The sequence below is a fragment of the Vulpes lagopus genome, chromosome 8 (assembly GCF_018345385.1).
Source record: "Vulpes lagopus strain Blue_001 chromosome 8, ASM1834538v1, whole genome shotgun sequence".
Lineage (NCBI taxonomy): Eukaryota > Metazoa > Chordata > Mammalia > Carnivora > Canidae > Vulpes > Vulpes lagopus.
In genome coordinates, this window is record NC_054831.1 from 73,130,234 (window position 1) to 73,147,598 (window position 17,365).

A 17,365-nucleotide genomic window follows, 5' to 3' on the forward strand; every position below is an offset into this window, starting at 1 on the left:
CCGAAAGCCACAGAGGAGGGCCGGCTGGGCCAGGCTGAGGTCATACACAGGCCATCAGGGGCATTTTAGGTGATTCTGCTGTTTTTTCCGAACAAGGCATAGGGATATTTTTCCTCTAAGCATCAGAGCATTTTAGGCCAATGGCTAGACTTCACTGAGGTCACTTTTGGCCGCTGCTTTTCAATCTGGTTTCCTCCAGAGCCTCCAGGTTCTCAATAAATATTTTAGAAAGTGCAATGAAATACAACTGCACAGCCCCAAGTGCAACAGATACCAGATGTGAATACACCACAGAGAGTGCCAGCGTGTTCGCGGGGGTCCTTGTTGACAGGATTCATCATAACATCATAAAAGTAAATGTATAAGTTCATGCTGATAAAATACTGACCTGTGTATGTTTGGGGGTTCTATGTAAGAATTTACTTTTTTTTAAAAGATTTTATTTATTTATTAGAGACAGAGAGAGAGAGAGAGAGAGGCAGAGTCACAGGCAGAGGAAGAAGCAGGCTCCATGCAGGGAGCCTGACGTGGGACCCGATCCCAGGACCCTGGGATCACAGCCCGGGCCGAAGGCGGTGCTAAACCGCTGAGCCACCCGGACTGCCCAAAATTTACTTTTTAAAAAGGGTTCTGCTACTCAGCAATGATAAAGGAAAGAAAACAATAAAACGGGGGTGGGGGGAAGGGAAGGAGACACAAAACCAGTGCAATAAACAGTGCAGAAGTGAAGGAAAAAGTTTCCTCCCTAGAAGAAGTCAATATTAATCTATCTTCAGATACAAAGGGAAGTCTTGCTGCTCAGAAAGGCATCCCCAGAGATGCTAATGTATTTCTTTTTCTGCAAACTTTGGCCTCTTTAGATCTTCTCTTTTCTTTTTTTTTTAATTAGGCTACAATCAGGAAGAAACTGTCTGTTCTTTTGTGCCCTATGAATTACATACCATGTGCTTCACCAGTGAAGAGCAGATAAGTACAATTTAATTTTTTTTAAGATTTTTAAAATTTATTTATGAGAGACAGAGAGAGAGAGAGAGAGGCAGAGACACAGGCAGAGGGAGAAGCAGGCTCCCTGCAGGGAGCCGGATGCAGGACTGGATTCCAGGACCCCAGGATCACGACCTGAGCCAAAGGCAGATGCTCAACCACTGAGCCACCCAGGCGTCCCTACAATTTAATTTTTTTTTTAATTAGGAAGAAACTAACAATGCCACAGTAGAGACAGGCAGGGTGGTGAAGAGAGAAATACATACACATACGTGCACACACACATACATGCATACATGTGTGCATGTACATGCAGACATGCACACTCACATACATGCACACTCACATACATGCACACGTGCACACGCACATACATGCACACAGTTTGGAAGCCACTGTCTGTAAGCCCAGTCTCAAGTCACAGTGTTGTGTCCACAGCACTAGAGTTCCTCACCCAAGGCTGGGGAACAACCAGGACTGTGTAATCCACTCCGCAGCCAGAGAACCTGGCAGACTGATTTATCTCAGGGAAAGGGTGCCAAGAACATTTGAGGGGCAAAGAAACAGAAAGAAGGGTGTGTGTGGAGGAAGGAGCAAAGCATGTGCCTTCTGAAAAGCACACACAAGCCTGAGTCAGGATTATTTCCCAGTCTCCTGATGCAAAAGCAGAAGGCAGCTGCAGGCCTGGCGTGGATGCATGCTGCTAGATCCCAGGACCTTTAGGGGGGCAAACTCTCCTTGAGGGAATGAAGACTGGCAGTTCTAGGATCTTGCAGTAAGGAGGTGGAGTTAGAAGGACCATCTGGTGGCTTTTCCTCTTTTCTCTTGTTTTTTCTCTTTTTTCTTGGGGGGTGAGGAACAGGGCTGGTGGTGGATCTAGCATTTAGAAGCCTAACATGGTTTGATGATGAATAAACACGGAGAAGTTCTGCTTGATAAGATGGTCCACCCGGTGTCATGATGGGACACATTGCACACAATGAACACTATCGCACGAGGGCTGAAGCGTGTGCAGGGAGAAGGGCAAGGAAGGGGAGAGGCACAACCTCTCACTATTGCCGTGGTCCTTTCCCATGCTCGCAGCATCCCTTGGTGAAGCATCATGGCACATGATTTGCAGAAAACTTGCATAAAACTCACAGACCTACTAGACTTCATTAAACATCGAGAGAGTACCTACAAGAGCCAGACATGAGGCTAAGCAGCGGGGACATAAAGACAAATAAAACCCAGTCCCTGAAACCCAGTAGTTCCCAGGCCAGTGTGGGAAGACAGATGTACTTATAAACATTATGATACAGGACACCCCATGTCCTGCCAGGAAGCTGGCAATGAGCTGGGGAAACACGGCCTGTGCCCTGTCTTACTGGGCCTGAGCACTCTGGGCAGGCCACATGCACTCTGGGTGTTGGCAAGTTTGTAGGGTAAAGGAAGACAAGGAAGAGAACATACCAGAGGGAAGGAAAAGCATGTGCAAAGGCACAGAAAAGTGAGGTGAGGTGTGCTGTGTTGGGACATAAGAGTCCTCAGGTGGGTGGGGGTCAGGGGAGATGAGTCGATGAGTCGATGAGTGTGCACTGGGGAACATCATGAGGGGCTTTGGAGCCGAGTTCAACAGTGTGGGTTTTATGCTAAGAGAACTAAGAAGCAATTTGCAAGTGTTGAGACCCAGTTCTGAGAAAAAGGAAATAGAGTGTTTTTTGTTTTTTTTTTTGCAGGGATGTTTAACGTGAGCAACGTGCTAGAGTCCCTTAGAAATCGTGCTTGATGACCTGCGCCAACTCTCCTACAAATGGTGTAACTTTAAACATGAAATTCACTTTGCTCCAAAGTTTATATACGTGTTTCTCTTTCGTCACGAACAAGTATAAGGAGTCAACTGGGCCATAGTGTAAATGCCTGGATTTCTTTGGGGATGGAGGCTAATTCGGGAGTTCTTAGTATGTAGTGATGGAAAGACTAGAATCTTGCAAAATGTCAAGTTCATGACTCTTTGCACTGGTTTCTTTTTTCCCTCGAAAGGAAAAGGGGACTGTGAGAAAGAAAACATAACTGTCATTATCTGGGTCTCGTTCTTCAGAGTTTTCCTACATCTCCAAAACTGGAATGCTATTGACTCATTGTCCCCAGAAAACACACTGTACATATTGGAAAGACTTTTTTTTTTTAATCTTTGGCAACCACAAACACTTTGAATAGAGAAAATGCCAATTACTACACGGAATTTCTGATAATCCAGAAACCCACCTAATGTTCCTTGGGCTTCTAGCACACAGCCTCTGGCCATTTATTGGTCTGGCCTCTCTCTCCTTTCAGAGGTATGTCTATCTTCTTTTTTTCTTCTTGTCACTCCAACTTGGTTCCTACTAAAAACACAGACTGCAAGTCAAGGCCGTGGATCTCACGGCTGCCTCTCTGTATTGGTGTGAGTTCTAACAGGCAAAGCAACGCACAGATCTTAAGAGATATCAAATAGACAGTGTCTCCCAATGAACACATGCCCCTGATCTCCACATATGGTGGAAAAGAAGCTTCGAAGTGGAGAATAAATAAAGTAAACGGAATAACCCTAACGTCTGTCTAGTAGAGTGGCAGGGAGAGGCAACTGATCATCAAGCTCCTGCATGAAATATATAAATACATACATTTCCAGGACTTACTCAACTCTACTAAAATACCACTGCTAGGTCAGTGGAACCTGGGAACTATGGATATTTTTTAAAGTCCTCGGTGATTGTGCTGATTAGCCAAATTTGGGAATCCATGTTCTAGCCAGCCCTCCATTTACAGATGGAGAAATTAGGGGACTATCCAATAAACTCTGACCCAGTTATAATGACAATATGTCCCAGTGTATGATTTCTTTATATCCTACGGAGGAAGATTTTTTTTTTTTTTTTTTGTATAAAGCGATAAATCAAGACAACAAAGTATTAAGTGGAACATGTTCTACCTCCTACCAGGTTTGAATTTTGGATTTTCAGATTCCTCCCAAGGTGGTGGCATGGGTAGGATCTCTGGGGTCAAGGTGGAGAGTATGTACACTGGGCGGGAGCATGCCCTTGGCCCTCTGTCCTTGATGCTGCAGACACCTCACTCAGGAGAAGGGCATGGCTGGCAAGGGGCTGGATGGGACCACGAACCAGGTCTCTTCTTCTTGCCTGGGACCAGGACAGAGCCTCTTGTGGAGACAGAACCTGCCCTGATGAAAGCCAGCCTCTTTCCCGCTCACATATGCAGCTATGCATATAGGTTTCTATGTCAATAGCTTTTCTACTAAGTGTTGGCATACAGAACGTTTTGAAGGAAATTGTTACGTTTCTAAAGAAAAAGAATCCAATATGACAAAGAATAGAGAATTTCTAAAGTTTCTAGGTAATAGAATAATTTTCTACAACTCAGTCGGAGGTTGGCATTTGTTTTCTTGTTCAGTCTCATATTTTTCGAAATCACCATCATGTGCTTAGAGTTCTCCCAATGTAGGACACTGGGTTAATCACCCTTCATTTCAATATCTTATTGGAACAATTAAAAAGCCTAGGGAGGGGTCTATTATCCCCTATTTTACAAGGAAGAAAACTGAGATTCCAGTTAGTATCCAGTTAGTGTTTTGTTTTGTTTTTTGTTTTGTTTTGTTTTTTTTTTTGTTTTTTTGTTTTTGTTTTTTTTTTTTTTTAATGCTCACGCTTTTTAATTAGTGCAATGTGCCTAGCATGGCCTGCCATGGTGGCCATCTGTCATGAACCCGATTCTTGGTGCTGACATTTTTAACCCAGTTGAGACAGATCTCAGGCCTGAGATCACTCATGTGGCTTATTCTGGATTCAAAACCATGACTGTTTTACTTCTTTCTACTACAGGAATTGCCTTTGTAAAGAATGTGTGGATGCATTTCTTCATGTCTCTTTAAGAAAAGTCCATTTTTCCAGAAGGGGAAAAAATTTTTTTCCAGAGAAACACGTTTTACTATTTTTGTAACAGCATAACAATATTAGTTATATTAGTTACATAACAAGATTTTTTTTCACGTTTCTACTCTATCTGTAACTGTAGTCAGAGAGGGTTCTTGAAAGCTACGCAAGCCAGACAAGAAGAAGCTATGAACTATTAAAATGAAAGAATATTAAAAAGCCTCACTGACATTTCAGGAAATTACTAACCTTACATCCTTGAAAAAATTATTTTAAAATCGATTACAGGAATGCTTTACTTCAGAAATCACCTCTCATACTAAGATTTAAGGCTTTATCCAGTTTCTGGATAAAAATACTTAACGGGATAAGTAATTCTTTTCATAGAAATTTATTTTCTGTTTAGTGGAAGATTCTAAACAGAAGCTATTTATGATGTTTCAAGTTCTTAAAAATAAAAACTAAGCATGTGTGAGAATTTACAGAAATTCTCCCAATAATATGAAAATAATCAAAATGAAGTCAGATAGCCTCATAATGAAAATGGACAGATTAACTGTAACATTTCTTTAGTCCTATTTGCAACACAGGCAAATAGGCAGTATTTTTAGATGAACTGCCCACAGATGCTGTGGTGGATATGGATACTAGGTTGCCTCTCATTAACCACGTACCCTTTCCTTTGTTAAGTTCTTGATTTTTCAGTGGGTCCTCATTGCTGACTCACAACTTGTACTTTGGGGAAAATGACCTCTACTCTTGGCAGTAAGATCCAGGGCATCTGGCTCAGGCCTGGAGCAAGCACACCATTGTTCTAGAAGATGCTGGCAGTCATCTTTGTGAGCAAAGAAGAAACTCTAGAATGGCGCTATGGACAATAGAGCAAAGAAATGGGTGGAAGCCAAGGTCTTGATCTCAGTATTGTTTTACTGAATCAAACCAAATGCAAACCATCCTGTCTTTGAAGAACCAGACACATCAACCAATGGTTGGTAGATGCCAACTTGAGCTTTGTTTTCTGTTGCTAACAATCAAATGCATCCCAATTGATACAGATAGACCAACAACTAACGGAGTTTGTATATTTCTAAGTTGTTCTAGAAATGCAAACTAAGATAGAGGTATATTTCATATCTAGGTTTAGAAATCCAGTTGAGGGGTACCTGCATGGCCCAGTTGGTTAAGTGTCTGACTCTTGATTTTGGCTTAATTCATGACCTCAGGGTTCTGAGACAGAGCCCTATGTTGGGCTCCATGCTCAGCAGGGAATCTGCTTGAGATTCTCTCTCTCCCTCTGCCCCTCATCCTACTCATGCTCTGTCTCTCTCCTCTCTCTTTCTTTCTCTCTCTCTCTCTCTCAAATAAACAAATCTTAAAAAAAAAAAAAAGAAGAAAGAAATCCAGTTGGAAACCATAGTGTTAGTGCAATAATGAATATGTCATTACCATTGATCCTGGCCATAAACAGTGGGGAGTAAATGGTTGCCCCTGTCAAACAGAAAGTGTGGGAGGCTCTTAACTGCTCCTCATGCACTTCAAGAAAATGTTCAGGCACTTAAACACATGAAAAGAACAAGACAGAAGAGGATATGAACTTTGGAATGATTTCTGAGAGACCTGAGACACATGGTAAAGGTCAGATGCTAAGAAAAGTCAGCTCTGCAGAAGAAAGAAGCGCATTTAAACCATTTGTGGAGATTGTCTAACCTTCAAACAATCCCACTTGGGTTTCTGCATATCAGAAATCTAATCCTAACACGCGAAACTTCTGTGTGAGCAATCTGACACATATTTCTGCTTTCTTCAGCGATAAGGAAAAGATCCACTGAGTACAGCCTTTTGGAATGTTAACAGGAGATTAATATTAACTTGTAATGGCTTATGAAAAAATAACGGAGAAAGTTACACAAGATACGAATCAGAGCTTGCACTGCCGGTAAGGAAAATGTATAATTTAGTATGAAAGGCCTAGAGCCCTTTAGGAATCAGAAAGGGCTCAGAATCAGAAGAAAGGCTCTACATTTGAGGTTACTGAAATTCCAGGGGAAGCTCCAAAGCCCAGGTGGCTGAGAAGAGCCAGGAACTCTGAGGGAAAAGTGAAGGTAAGCCAAGCACTGAGGCGAGAGCAACAACATCTCGAAAGAAGGGAAAGAAGACAAGCCAGCTTCTGAGAAGGGTCATGGAGGCTTCCAGTGACGAGGCAAAAGCTTTAGGTAAGGAAATATTAAATTTGATGGTGTATTAAGATGTTGACTTATCTGATTTGTCATAAACATGAAAGGGATTGAATTTTGGTGTTAAATGTTTAGTCACTTGGCACAATCCTTGGGTTTGGCTTGTCTTTATTTTGTTGACTCACACTAATGGAAAAGGAGACATTTATTTTTGTTGAGACATTCCAAGAGGTAACTCCGTCCTGTTTTACTCAGGCAGCTCTAGCGCAAGAGGCAAGTGGGTGAGAGGCCTGGGTAGGGGGCTCTTACACCCCCAAGAAGCCTGGCTCGTACCAACCACATGAAACGAACGTGTCATTTGCCAAGGAGAATAAATAAGTTATCCCAAGCTTTTATAGTCATTTGGAAAAGGAAAAGTTATGTAACTCACTCTTCTAAGACTACTTTTGACTCATCGTGTTGGTTTTTGTTTTTGTTTTTTTTTTTAAACCTTGTATATACTAGGAAAAACTCTGAAGTTTTCTTCACAGAATATTCCCCTACACTCCCTGGAAATGACTACAGAGCATTCATCTATCTTCTTCCATATTGTCAAAATCCAATCATCACTAGAAACCCTAAAATAAACTAAAGAGAGTGGGTGGAAAATTAAATTAAAAGCATAAAAAAGCATTCAAAAAAGGGTAAATGTAATTTATTGTGTCATCTATTATTGGTAGAATTATTTTTGAATCTAGCTTCTGGCCATATGTAAATTTAATAAGTATGCTTTCCATGCCTTCTTCTAAATTATTTCCTTTTTGCAGTATTGGAAAAAAATATGTTCTGAGCCAGCCCTGGGGAAAACCCCTAGAAATTTCCTTTCAGGTTCTACTGCCCAGCGATCAACAGCTTTGGGACATGACAGCTCAACCAGTCATCCCTCCATTTAAGTGTGATATTATGTAGCTCACGCTTTTTCTATCTCACCTAGAAGGATATTCATTAATTCATTCACAATCATTTATTGAAACATAGAATGCTCCAGGCCCTACAAGGGCTACACTCAGTGATTCTCAGCCCTGGCCTCCAAGAAATCACAGTCTTGTCTGTTGATGGGCCAGTTAGTAATTACAACACACGGTGACAGGTATGACATCTCTGGCACATGAAATTTCATCTAGGTCAAAATTTTACGGAAGATTCAATTCTGGCTCAAAGCTATCTCTGCTTCTTTTTCTTAAGGTGCTCACGACCTATCTCTTCCATAATGTGTTTTATAGTCTATGCAGAATCAACTTACTTCTTAGAGTACTAGATTTAAATGTTTCTATTATTTAAATATTTACTTATTTTTACATCAAGGTAGCTTATGAGAATTGTATTTTAAGACAAAGGATATCTATGATGACTGATGATTTTTTTATTTTATTTTTTATTTTTTATTTATTCATGATAGACACAGAGAGAGAGGCAGAGACACAGGCAGAGGGAGAAGCAGGCTCCATGCAGGGAGCCTGATGTGGGACTCGATCCCAGGACTCCAGGATTGCGCCCTGGGCCAAAGACAGGCGCTAAACTGCCGAGGCACCTAGGGATCCCCAATAATTTTTTTTAAGAATATTTTATTTATTTTTTTTACTGTATTTTGAAGTCTTGTCTACACCCAACATGGGGCTCAAACTCACGCCCAAGATCAAGAGTCACATGCTCTAGTAACCGAGTCAGCCAGGTGCCCCTGATAAAGCATTCTTTAAAATCAACTCAAAAGAAAGAATTTATCTAGAAAATGTGGTTTAGGATGAGGTTCCCTGTCTTCTTCATCTCTTTTCCCCAGGCTGAAAAGAGACCTTATTTGTAGAGCACTGCAGTAAAAACAGAACTAGGCCTCGCCCAGCAAAGTCCGTTGTCGCAGGACACACTGACCAGTACACAGGAGAGCTTTGGTCAGGAATATTCTCTGAGAATGTATAAAAAGCATGCTTAATCTTCTTTTTACTAATTACCGAGAGATGGAAATAGCCTGATTTTTCTCTCGTGAAACAACCACAAAAAACATTTTTTTGGGTCCATTTCTAACATTCTCATGGTTTCCACAGAGAAAATAAAGTACCCTTTGCTGCTAGGATTTTGTAGCTGATGTGTCCAACTGGTTTGCACCTAATAAGCTCCCCCAATGAAGCTCAATGCCACTGATACATTTGTTCACGGAGAAGTGACATGGAAAGCTGTGTGTTAGCAGGTGCAGGCCCCACCTGCAGGACAGCCAGCAGGATCCCCATGTCTACAGCCAGGGGGCCTGGGAACAGGGAGGCTGGCTGGCTGCTGAATGCCAGGGTGCCAGGTTTTCGGAATCTGAAATCCTTTTACTTTCCCCCACCCCACTGGCAAAACCTGTAACTTCCACAAAGCCTGGCCTAATTGAATGGGACGAAGGCAAGCTGACAGCAAACAAAAATCCCAAAGCAGGAGAAACATTCTCACGAGCAGAGTGAACGGAAAGAGTTTTCGAGGAGCAGAAACCGTTGAGTCTAGGAACACAGATTCTCCTCGGTGAGAGAAAGGAGCTGTTCTGTGGAATAATAATAAGGACATCTGTCGGTTTCTATCATCCAATACAGTTTTTTTCCCCCCTCTCATTAAAGTCACACAGAGTTTGAGGGACTAGTGCTATTAGAAATCATCAATGATTTCAGCAGATCTACCGAGGGAGTTTTCATATAAAAATTTCAGGTGCATCGAAGTCTCCAGTTAAACACCAGGGATGCAGAGAGAATCTCCAATTAAGGAATGCATATCCACAAGTCATCAGATTGTTATATAATAACCCTTTCCCATGGAGCCCTGGGATGAGAAACACCTAAAGGCTTAAATGATCTGGTAATGAATGCAGTAATATGCAAATCAATGTAACTAAACACATAATAAACAGATGGACAGTGAAAAACAAAATGTTAATGAAAAAGTAAATAAACATTACATCTCCTTTAAAACAGGTTTCACATGAGCGTGTCCTGGAGCAAATGGAAAGGAACACTCTCCCGGGGGCTCCGGGAGCGGAGGATGAGCTGGATGGACTAACCCCCAAAGCCCTTTCTGGTTCTGACCCCATCTCTTGAAAAATTTTTCTTCGATATTTGAAGGCAAATAAAGGGAAAGAGGCCTTCTTCCTTCGCTGCCATCTGAATTAATGAATTCAGCTCATAGATACTGAACAGCTTGTGTGCTGCAGGAGGATGCTGAGGGATGAGGCTCCCACCCCGGGAGGAGAACAACGGACAGCTGAGATGGCTCCTCATGGACCTAAGCACTGGGAAGGAAGTGGCGGCGAGAGGGACAGTCATGGAGACGAGGGCGGCCACACAATGTGGCTCTGAGAGGCTTCCCCAGCACGGTGGCGGGAAGGGAGGGTCTCATCTTCCCCCTCCCGCCCTCTTCCACATTTACAGATCTGATGATCCAAAATGAGGCGTGGGCAGGGCCCGAGGGAATGCACCTGTTCCTTCCGCAGACGTTCAGGCATCTGAGGACAGAGCTGACCCCAACCCCGCTGCCAGGTTGTCTGATGGGACTTGGGGAGACCCTAGTGGGGAGCCTATTGTGTGGCTGTGGGTCAACATGTCAGCTGGGGCTTGTGGGATCATGCAGGAGGGGAGCCTGGCCAATTATAGGGGCTTGGAACAGACTTTCTGATGGGAATAAAGGGCACAGATCAAAGACCAGTAGACTTTACTCCAGCAAAGTGGGGTAGGGTGGGAGTAAGGGAGACAGAGGCCTCCAGGCAGAGAAGAGCCTTTGCAAGGGGCAGGGGCGGCAAGAGAGCACAGTGCATGGCCAACAGCATGCAGTGGTTGGATTATAAAGGGCTTAGGGGTGGGGAGGGGGGAGGCTGGTGGAGGCGCAAGGATGAAGCCAAGAACAAGGGCTAGATCATGGACAGCAGCCAGGCCAGGAGCTTGGATTTCATCCAGATGACAATGCAGAGCCATTAAAAGTTGACCCGAGGAGGGTCATATGACAAAAACTATAGATCTGCAAATGAAAAAAAAAAAAAAAAAACTGAAAAATTAGCTGGGAGCTTGGCCTCTGTCAATCCCTAGCCCTTCACATTGACCTTTGGGTCATTCAATGAGGAAGGCACTGCAGTGTGTGTCAGAGGGAGGGGCGGAGGGAGGCAGAGATGAGGGGTGGGGAGACAGGGGGTGGGGGGCTCCTACACACATGGCAGGTGCCACTGCCTTCCTTTCCCTGAGGACCTTCTTGCCAGAAGGATCTCAGGAGCCCTGCCGGCTTCCCCCCATCATTCTGCTGCCTGTGGCCACTGGAGGCACCGGCCTGTGGGAGGGGCCACCGTGGGGAGGTTTGGGGAGGGGGTGTCATAGGGTTCTCGGGTTGGGGCGTTAGGTGGCCATCCCCTACTCTCTAATATTAGAAGCCAGCTTCTGCCTTTGCAGTGTTTTCCCTCTTATTTGCATGTCAAACTAGAGAAAGAACATGTTTCTTTCCTTCTTTTACCATATGTTTGATGTTACCATCTGAGTGATATGCCTTAATATAGCACCGCAGCCTCATAAAGGGGAAGGAGCCAAGGATGCTTTACTGCTAATTCCTAGCCATGTTCTCTAACAGACTGTTTCTTCCAAGAATAAAAAAGATTGCTAACATTTGCACGATTTTATGCAACTGACTTGCACATGCCCCCTCCCCCACATCAAAATGAGGGCACCTATACATTCGCAGGTCCAGAAACACCAACACTGGGACCTGCCCTGGACCTTCTATGGTACTAACATTTCTACCACCTACCTCTGCAGGCATCCCGGCCAGTAATGAGATTAAGGACATTTATGTCGTAGGTCCATGCGTTTTCACAAAAGAAAGACACAGATGCCACCGTCAATGGGTAGAAAATTACATATAACAGTGACAACATTCATGGCCTCACATTAGAAGAAAGAAAGAAAGAAAGAGAGAGAGAGAGAAAGAAAGAAAGAAAGAAAGAAAGAAAGAAAGAAAGAAAGAAAGAAAGAAAGAAAGAAAGAAAGAAAGAAAGAAAGAAAGAAAGAAAGAAAGAAAGAAGAAAGAAAGAAAGAAAGAAAAGAAAAGAAAAGAAAAGAAAAGAAAAGAAAAGAAAAGAAAAGAAAAGAAAAGAAAAGAAAACACCAATGGTGTGGGTTTTTAGAGGGGGAATATTTTCAATGGAGGTACCCGGTCGTCACACAACATACCCGGAGTATGTTTCCACGTCGTCTTCAACAAGAAAGTATGGTTTTAATTTTTAGCAGCTTTTGCAGATGCCTGTTGTGTTGGCACTCACATTTATTGATCAGGAAAATCTGAGCACAAAGGAAAGATGCCTAGCATTCTGAGAAGATGCAAACCGTGCTCTGGTCTGCGCTGGAGACAGTGATGGAGAGAAGGCAAGATGCCAGAATCAAAATTTCAAGCTGAAAATCACCGGGAGAAAAAAAAAAAAAAAAAAAAAAACAGGGCTTCGGAGGCAGCTGAGTCCAAATTCCCATCCCCATGTCCCCTGGCAGGTTAACCCCCTAGGCCTGGCTTCTCAACGGTGAAAATAGGGTGTAGAATGTCCCCGTATGGGATTACAGTGACAATTACATCAGATAATATGTGTAAAAGCCTGGCGATTTGGCTAAATAAAACATGTCTATTAGCAAGGGAAGCTGTACAAACTCCAAAGCCTTTGAACAAGACGAAGAGTCTGTGGATGGACGGTGGTGATGGGTGCACAGCAACGCGATGTACTTCATGCCACTGAACTGTACTTAGGCAGTGAAGATGGTAAATTTTATGTATATTGTACTACATTTAAAAAAAAATGCCAAGGGTGCACCTGGGTGGCTCAGTCAGTTAAGTGGCTGTCTTTGGCTCAGGTCATGAGCTCAGGGTCCTGGGAATCCCTGCTCAGTGGGGAGCCTGCTTCTCCCTCTCCCCTCTGCTCATGCTCTCTCTCACTATCTCCCCCTCTCTCAAATAAATAAATAAAATCTTAAAAAAAAAAAAACAAAAAACCCCGCCAAGGACAATTTGGAAAGTATTTAAAATGTGTGGATGGAGAAACTCACAGGAGATTTCTTCCACTTTAAATAGGCTAGTTTTCTTTCCAGCCTAATGGATTGTTTCTCATTACTGAAATATGCATTTTAAATAGTGAATTGGTACTAATAAAATGTTCAATGGAGCATCGTTGAACTATAAAATGAAAACGCTGGCTTTCATCAGGAATCACCTATCTTAGGAGAGAAGGAGGAAAAGAATCCATTGTCATTAGAATGAAGACAAAGAGCCCTAGTTCTCCAGATCATTGCCCCTGCTCTGAATTTGGGTTTAACATTTATAAATAAAACCGGTTTTGCTGCATTAAAATATGTAGGCCTCACTCCTGACTGTGGACCTTTGCAGGACTGTGTATGTGTAGCCCTGAATTGTAGGCAGCCTCTTCCATCCCTGGGCAGGCCCACTGTGTCCTCCTGTCTCTCAGCAGTGGTCTGTCCCTCCACCCAGCTCCAGACTGGAGCTCCTGCGGGCAGGACCCCTCTGCATGCTCCTGCAGGATGCCGTGGGCTCCGGGGCACTTGGTGAGCAACCAGTGAGTGAATACAACGTTAAACTTACTCCAAATGGTGAAATCTGGACAGTTTTGCACTCGTTCAGATGTTTCCATGATTATATTCATTAGAACAAACCAACAGCTGCGAGGGTCGGTGAGCTGCTAGGGAAGGGAGGAAGCAGACACTTCAGCTGGGCTGGGAGTCACAGGGGCGGGCAGTTCTCTGTACTGCTGTGGCCACAAGCAGATCGGGCCCCGCCTGCACAGGCCTGGTGTCGGGATGTGGGGCTCCCCGTGCACGCTCCACACAGGGCCCTCCCGGCCCCCAAGCCCTCATTCTCCACCACTGACCCCCACAGCATCCTAGCTCATGCCCTCACCTGTGCATGTCAACTTCTGAAATCATCTGGTTTACTGTCTACCTCCCCCATCCCTACCCCTGCCCTATTAACTCCATCAAAATTAAGACTTTGTCTTGATCACTATTGTATCCCATCTCCTAGCCTGGTACTGGCACATGCTGAATGAATGAGGGAACAAATGAATGAACGAATAGAAGATTGAACAAAACAAATCCCAATCCTCTCCCTATGCTGTCACCCCAGCCCCACTGAACATGGTCACCACCACGACCTCACAATGCCTGGCTCGTGTTATGATGAGGCTCCCTCCCTCCCCTGGGAACCCTGGGACGCTGCATCTCCATGGCAGGGACAGTGACAGTGACCGGGAATGGGCTGGTAGGAAGAACAGTTGAACCAGACTCTAGCTGCAAGGACATGGCACACCAGCATCGCAAAAAAGTCAGGAATCGTGCTGAGACTCAGCGGGGAAGGTATTAGGCGGCTCCCGAGGCCTGGGCACAGTGTTGAACAGAATGCACACAGAAGGAAAAAAGGTTGTGCTGGCTACACCAGCTGGACAGGGAACAAGAGTTCCTTGGGGCCCCATGCCGCTCAGTTATGTGATGAACCTCAAAATTCCTCCCCCCCCATCTGTCCCTATAGAACCAGGGCCTGGAGGACAGTTGGTGGAACAACGTGATGGTCACTTGGGGGCTGACTTATGGCTGAAAACACCTACCGAAAGGGTCCAAGAAGGCATCTGTTTGGAGGTGACTCCTGACAGCAGATGGGGGGTTTCGTTATTATGTTTTATTCTTTATTTTCCAAATGAATCATTGCACATTCTACGCTGCACAGCATGAGAAGAGGAAGGTGCAGATAAGAGGGTGGGTGCTCCCACACAAGAACCTGCCAAAGGATTGCTCCAGCCTCGTGGAAAACACTTGTTTTTAACCAGGACAAGGCTGAAAGTCAGCCTTTAAAAAACAAACAGCTGGGCAGCCCGGGTGGCTCAGTGGTTTAGCGCCGCCTTCAGCCCAAGGTGTGATCCTGGGGACCTGGGATTGAGTCCCCCATCGGGCTCCCTGCATGGAGCCTGCTTCTCCCTCTGCCTGTGTCTCTGCCTCTCTCTCTGTGTCTCTCATGAATAAAAAAATAAAATCTTTAAAACAAAAACAAACAAACAAAAAAACAGCTCCTCTGAGTGGTGACGGAGACTCTCCCCAGTAGGCCTCAGCCTCACTGCCCGTCGCCCACAGCGCCCCTGCGAGGCCGGAGGGGATCTTCTGTCCAGGGGCAGGTTGTGCCAGACCTGGAAACTCTTCTTTCAGTGTGAATGTCACACTTACTGGGATCACAGCCTCCAAGAGTCAAGTGATTGTAAAAGGTCAGAGCGTCCCTGACGAAAGCCCATGCTAACCTTTCCAGAAGAACAGCTCTGCGATTTCCTTGGAACCAAGTTTCTAGAAGTGCCCTGTGTGGGCTGCGTAGGTATCCAACGTTGCTTATTGCTAGGAAGCTCACTATGCCTCATCGCTCTGTATGGCTACACTTGAAGTTGACCTTCTCTAGTTTAATCTTCTGTGCAGATGGAAGTAATTGGACAGAAACCTCAGTCACTTAGAGACCACTATTGCCGCATCTCAGTTTTGCCTCCTGGCATCTCTCCCATTCCCCCACCTTCTCCCAAAGTGGGGCAGCCAAAACAATCTGCCACTGCAAGGATAGGACCAAGAAAAAGGGGTGGCTTCTCTCAGCTCCTGCTCAGCAACCAACACATACATCACAGCCTTTTTCCCTATCAGAGCAGGGGCACGATGGACTTGCTGTGGCTCAGCCTCTTGGGGCCTCCCAAGGGGAGGCTCACAGTCTGGGGGACACTCCACCTTTCAGGCCAGGCATGAGGCAGCAAACAGTGAGAACTCCTATGGGCCGTCGAAGGTCTGAGTTCCAGCCTGTGAACTTCTCAGAGTCCCGTTTCCCTCATCTCTACAATGGGAATAACTGCATCTAATGGATTTACTCCAGGCTGCTGTGAGGTTCAAATACATATAGAGACACTTATGTCAGGCACTAGCCCAGGGTAGCCTCCCCATGCAATTAGGATACAATCCAGTCTCCCCAGGATGGCCCACAAGGCCACCGCATCTGGGCCCACAAGCCCTTCTGACCACTCAGTGCACTGTCACCAGTCATGTGGATCTTCCTGCTGTCTGTCAACACTCCAAGATTACCCTCCCTCTTCTGGGCTTTCACATTCTTATTTCCCCGCCCGGAATTCTCATCCTCAGATTCTCCATGGCTGGCTCCTCACACTTTACTGTTTTTGCACAAAAACGTGACATTCTCTGATCCCCTATCCAAAATAGTCACATGTGAAATGGGGAAGGGGTCGGGGGCAGGTTCTTTCAGGAGGGAGGTGAATCTTAGCTACAGAGTCTGCAAATCACAGAGAAGCCTGAAATAGAGTTCAGTGTGGCCTTAATCAAATAGAGACCTCATCCATCAGCCAGGGGGTAGGGCCATCATCATCATCAGCCAGCCAGAGACAGATCAGTTCTGCTGGATTGGCAACAACCAACCTTGGCATAGTGCTTTAGAGTTTTTATTCATTTACTCATTCATTCAACAAATATTTACCGATATTTACAAATATTTGATAGGCACCTCCTGCATGCCAGGGTCAGGATAGACAGAGTTTCTGCTCTCATGGTATTTGTATCCTACTAGATAAGCTTTCCCAGAGTGGCAAATGCATATCTTCCAGCCACTCTCTGCCTTCACGTGCTTGTATTTTCTTCATAGCACATGATCTGAATCATTTATCATTCTGAACAAAGGCCCCTAAACAATGATGGCCAATGTCTTGACTTTTTATGTCCATGTTCAATGTATTGAGGCCCTTCTGACTAAGATTCACCACTGCCCTTAAAGCACCTACTCAATCCTTTACCAACAAAAATTTTGCACCTGCAAAAATTGCCGTGAGAACAGCAATACAGAGCTTCAGAGGATCTGTGCTGACCTCTGGAGATTTAAATTGCTCCTCACTTTCAAAATAAAGTTTTGGGGTGCCTGGGTGGCTCAGTTGGTTACTTGACTTACAATTTCAGCTCAGATTACGGTCTCAGGGTCATGAGATTGAGCCTGCCCCACCCACCCTTTCCTGTGTTGAGCCCTGCATCAGGCTGGGAGCTGAGCGTGGATTCCACTTGAGATTCCCTCTGCCTTTACCCCCTCCTTGTGCATGTACACTGTCTCTCAAATAAATAAATAAAATCTTTAAAAAGAGATAAACTCTTGACTGCAACCTCAAAACAGCTCCTCTACCTTTTTGTTTGTGTTGTAAAATAATGAATCATCAAGTACTAAGACGGAAGATTATAAGGTGTAGTTTCTTCT

General features: G+C 44.5%; 1 protein-coding gene and 1 long non-coding RNA gene across 4 annotated transcripts in view; one reads left to right on the plus strand and one right to left on the minus strand.

Moving 5' to 3' along the window:
• Positions 1–17,365, minus strand: part of CAMK1D (calcium/calmodulin dependent protein kinase ID) — a 433,707-nt gene that overhangs the window by 189,002 nt on the left and 227,340 nt on the right. The window lies entirely within an intron of this gene.
• On the plus strand, positions 6,584–10,227 carry LOC121497557. Its single transcript, XR_005989505.1, has 2 exons — positions 6,584–7,108; positions 10,045–10,227. It is a non-coding gene; the product is annotated as an uncharacterized LOC121497557 (long non-coding RNA).